At 46.1% G+C, this 5223-nt stretch overlaps 1 pseudogene; it reads right to left on the bottom strand.

Moving 5' to 3' along the window:
• Nucleotides 1–744: 744 nt before the first annotated feature.
• LOC107302368 lies at nucleotides 745–3456 on the bottom strand (annotated as a pseudogene).
• Nucleotides 3457–5223: the final 1767 nt, after the last annotated feature.

Here is a 5223-nt window from a genome sequence, read left to right as displayed (position 1 = left end):
GGGGTCCTTGGTACTCTCTGAATTTAGTTGTTTCTTGTAGAAGTTTCATTATCCATAGTAGGTAACATTATCAGTGCTGCAAGGGAGTGGCTTTTGTTCTCAATTTATATTCTAGAGGCTTGCCCTATCAGTGTCTTTTTACTATTAAATAAAACATACAAAGTAGACACACAAAGATGGAACATACAGAATAAAATAAAACATACAAGATAAAAATCTACAATAGAACCTATAGGCCATTCTCAACCAAATTAATTATTGTATTAATTGAGCTATTTAAAATATAATCCAAATGAAAATGTGGAGTTAAAAGAATATTCTTATTTGTCTAAATAGTTGTTTTCATATATTCTTTAGTATCTTAAATTAATAGAAAAAAATCCTAGGATCTTTTGTAGATCCCTGTTCTTAGGCTGATGCTGCTTAACACCAGATGTACCCATAATAAGACTGTCCACATAAAATATTTTAAAGGGAAAGTTTGAGCTGGCTTGTATTATTAAAACTGTTAAAAATGTGACCTCCTAGTTTTGTGTATGCACAAGCCGTGATCCCTGAGCAGGGTTTGGGAAACATGGCTATTATTTTGCAAGAGATTCTATGGCTTTCAGATATACTACCCTGTAGAATACTGGCTGTAAAACCTCGTTTATGAGGTTGTGCTAGGGAACAAATCAGATTGCTGCTTTTGTGCCTTAATCTGTACTTGAAGTTTTGGTAGTTGTCCAGCAAGGGATCATTCTTTTAAAGCAGGGCATAGCCTATTTCGTTCTCATCCAGGAATCTTGATGGTTGATCCACCATGTTCAAGTCACAGTGCACCATGAAACTCAGAAATCCAGGATTCCTCCAAATGCCTTCAGCAAACTGCCATGAGCAGAGCCAGGAGTGGAAACGTGGCTGTTAAGCCTCCAGCGGAGTTGATCTATGTGTCTGCGGATAACACGGCCATCATCCAAGGCTACTTCGTATGATAATGGCCCAGAGACCTTGCATACCACTGCTGTGACCCAGAGATGTCCACGCCCATAGTTCCTTGCCCAGACCAGATCGCCCACCGGCAGTCTCCTAGGTGCCCGCGGTTGTGACACCTGTGAAGCCACCCGGTCTGGGTGCAACCTGTCCAATTTGGTGATGAGGCGGCGACCCCAGCGGAGTTCTGCAGGGCTCTTCCCTGTGGCTGTGCAAGGTGTGGTGCGGTGTGCAAGAAGGAAATCTGCTAACCTGTGATGCCAGTTACCGTAAGTCAGTTCTTTAGAGCATCTTTGGTGGTGCGCACCATTCTCTCTGCTTGGCCGTTGGATGATGGGTGGAACAGAGCAGACGTCGCATGCTGGATCAAGTTGGCCTGAAGAAAAGCCTGGAACTCAAAAGAGGTAAATTGGGGACCATTATCTGGAAGTCCATGTGAGGTGAAAATTCCTCTCAACACCTGGATGGTCCTGGCAGTAGTAGTAGAGGAAACAGGAACAACCTCTAGCCACTTAGAATAGCTGTCAACGATGAGAAGGAAGAATTGCCCCTGAAAGGGCCCAGCGTAATCTATATGTACCCGTGACCACGGGGTTTGAGTTTCCTCCCACCTATGTACTGGAGCCTGAGGCATTTCAGGCCTTGACTGCTGGCACACTTGGCACCCGTGCACCTGAGCCTCGATGGCTTTATCGAGCCCAGGCCACCAGAGATGGCTACGCGCAAGCGCTTTCATCCTTACTATACCTGGATGTCCCTCATGCAGAGACAGCAAGATTCTAGACCTCAATGAGGCTGGGATGACTACCCTACTACCCCATAACAGGCACCCCTTGAAAGTGGAAAGTTCATGCTTCCTTTGCCAGAAGCTTTGAAACTCTGTATCTGGACACGTGTCAGGCCATCCTGACAACACCCATGTCAGCACATGTGTGAGTATGTGATCAGTGGCAGTTTCTGCAGCCACGTCCCTGGCATTGAGGGGAGATTCAGGCAACTCCTGAATGGAGAGAATGTTAATAGCAGGAGCAGGATCTGCCTCTATTTGTTTGAGAGGCAATCTGCTGAGGCCGTCTGCGTGGCCCATCTCTTTGCCAGGTTTGTGAATTAGAATATAATCATATGCTGACAGGAAAATTGACCATCTCAGCATACATGGGGAAATAATGTGTGGTGTCTGTTTGTTAGTCGTAAACAAGCCCAGCAAAGGCTTGTGGTCTGTATAGACTGTGAAATGGCGGCCATATAAGAAATCATGGAATTTCTTTATGCCAGCCACTATGGCCAAGGCTTCTCTGTCAATCTGAGCGTAATTCTGCTCTGCAGATGACAGAGTCCTTGAATAATATGCTACAGGGACTTGTGTCCCATCAGCCTTCAAGTGGCTAAGTACTGCTCCCACCCCATAAGGAGAGGCATCGCATGCGATGTATACAGGCAGTTGCTCATTGAAATGCGCTAATACAGCATTTGAAGAGAGCAAGGCCTTAACCTCATTGAAATTCCTTTCATGGACTTTAGTCCACTGCCATGGAGCCTGCTTGTCTAACAGCCGGTGTAATAGCTCTACCACTGCAGCCTTATGTGGGAGGAATGCGTGATAGAAATTTAATAGTCCCAAGAAAGCTTGCAGCTCACTCTTGGACTTGGGACTTGGGGCCTGCTGAATCGCTTGTAGCTTGGATTCAGCAGGGTGGATGCCTTGGGCATCAATCCTGAACCCTAAGAAGTCAGTGGAAGTGACTCCAATCTTACATTTGTCTTGCTTTAATTTAAGGCCTGCTTTGCGGAAACGCAACAAGAGAACCTTTCTGCTAAATTTTGAGATGACTCCCCAGCGATGAGGACGTCATTGAAGTAGGGACAGACCCCAGGAATACCACGAAGTGTGCGTTCCATGACACTTTGGAATATACCAGGGGCTACATTAACCCCAAATTGCAGTCTCTTAACCTTAAAGGCCCCTCTGTGTGTTACAATCGTCTGGGCCTCTGCAGTGGCCTCATCAACAGGTAGCTGTTGATATGCCTGTGCCAAATCAAATTTCGCAAAAAGGCGCCCCCCCTTGAGGGAAGCCAGAATGTGGCTTACAACAGGCACTAGATATGCGTGCTGTTGCAACGCTTTATTCAATGTGCACTTATAGTCTGCACATATGCGGACTTCTCCATTAGCCTTTACAGGCGTTACTATGGGGGTTTCCCATGGACTAGAGTCCACAGGTTTTAGGATGCCTTGTTGGAGCAATTTGTCCAACTCTGCATCTATCTTGCTTTTGAGGGCAAAAGGCACCCTTCTAGGCTTGACCCTGATGGACGTGATAGTTGGGCCTAACCGTAGTGCAATGGGGGGCCCCTTGTAGGATCCAAGCTCTGAGCTAAACACATCAGCAAACTCCTTGCAGACTTCTGCAAGGTCCAACATTTGCGAGCTGTGAAGCCCAGTCACTTGGATTCCCAAGGCCTCGAGCCAATCGAGTCCAATAAGACTCGTATGTTCACCCCCAACTACCACCACATCCAGGAAACCTTCAAAATCCTTACGCTGCACTTTGAGCATGGCCTCCCCCTTCACACTGACTTTGGAATTCTGAAAGTCAGTGTGTATTAAATTTGATGGCCTGAGTTTAACTCGAAGGCCACTACTGCTGCAAATCCTTTTGAAGGTGGCTGGTGAAGTCTGTCCACCTCCTCTTCAGGATCTGCTTCTGAATCTTCCCGAGCGTCCTCTTGATGGACCGTCATGGTGGCTGGAGGGTTCCTGGCGAGCTGCAAAGCCTTCACAGAACCGCCTGCTGCTTACTCAGCTGCAACCTCTCTTAAAGCATCTTGAAACAATACTTCTTCTTTCGCAAAAATCTTCTGTTGCAGTTCTCTGCTACGTAGGCCACACATGAAACGATCTTGCAGCCTCTCTTCCAGGTCCTTGAACTCACAAGGCCTGGCTGCTTGTCTTAAGGCAGCGATGAAGTCCGCAGCAGATTCACCCGGCCTCTGGTCTCTCTACTCGAACGCATGCCTCCAAGCGATGACAGACAATTTAGGCTGGAAATGTTCCTTCAACATCTTCTTCAAATCAGCGTACGATACTGACTCCAGAAGTGCAGGGGCCACCAGATTTTCCGCGATGTCAAAAGCTTCCTGTCCACAGGCACACAGAAGAGTTGCCGCCTTCAGGCCGTCTTCCCTAATTTGATTTACTCTAAAGTAGTTCTCCACCCTTGCTACGTATGAGTTCCATCTCTCTGGGTGGGAGACATCAAAGTCTGTCAAGCGGTCAATCTTCGACATTGTAAATGTTTATGGCCTTCGCTAATTGCCTCCTCTGCAAGCTAGTCTTTTGGGAAAGAGTCCTTTTGCCGAGCTCACCTCTAGCGATGCTGTACTGGCAGGCCGAGTCGCGAGTGCAGGACGCCGTCTTCCATCTTCAGAACTTTCTCAGTGAGTCCTATTTGTTCCTTTTGCTTGCAGAGATCCCACCTTCATCGCCACTTTTGTGTATTCCGTTCATGGCAATTGACGAAGACACATGGTGAAGCAACAAGCTCTTTATTAACCTTCTCCTAACACCAAGCAAGCAGCAAAAGGCACACAGGCCTTTTATAGGGCCTTAGACCCAGACACTGTTAACCAATAGGAACTGACCGTTTTCGCGCCTTGCGCATGCACACAAGGCTGGCGCCGCTCTGTCTGGTCCCGGGCAGCTTTTGGTTTGCCCAGGACCGTTTGCAACAATTCTGAGCCTGCTTTTCTACTCTAGCAGGCTCAGGACACAACAGGAATGATCTTGGGAGATTGGGGGGCGGGGAGGGGGAAGCCAGGGGAACAATTGGATAAAAGGCAGCCTAGCTCACAAAATGATTGTGGGCGCAAAAAATGTCTCAGAAGGACCCTATCTACTTTCTTGTGTTGTAAAGGTGATAAGGAGAAAAAAAATAACTTTTGGGTTTGAAGGATGATGTCAGCCTTGAAAGATAGTCCAGACAAGAAGTATATCCAGATGAACTAATTCAAGTATATTGTAATATTATATTAACAGAATCTTCCAAGACCTCTTTATTTATTTATTTATTTATATTTAAACTTCTATGCCGCCCTTCTCCCCAGAGGGACTCAGGGCGGCTCACAGCATGTTAAAAAACAACACAAAAAAACATTTCCCCTATAAAACCAATTAAAAAGCAAATATATTAATAGCTGTGTCATATTTAAAATCTTTGAAAATTTTTAAAAATTATTCCCTATTTAAAAT

The sequence above is a fragment of the Protobothrops mucrosquamatus genome, unplaced genomic scaffold (assembly GCF_001527695.2).
Source record: "Protobothrops mucrosquamatus isolate PMUCROS unplaced genomic scaffold, P.Mucros_1.0 scaffold_257, whole genome shotgun sequence".
NCBI lineage: Eukaryota > Metazoa > Chordata > Lepidosauria > Squamata > Viperidae > Protobothrops > Protobothrops mucrosquamatus.
Note: the sequence above shows the minus strand (reverse complement) of the source record. Positions and strands in the feature narration are given on the sequence as shown.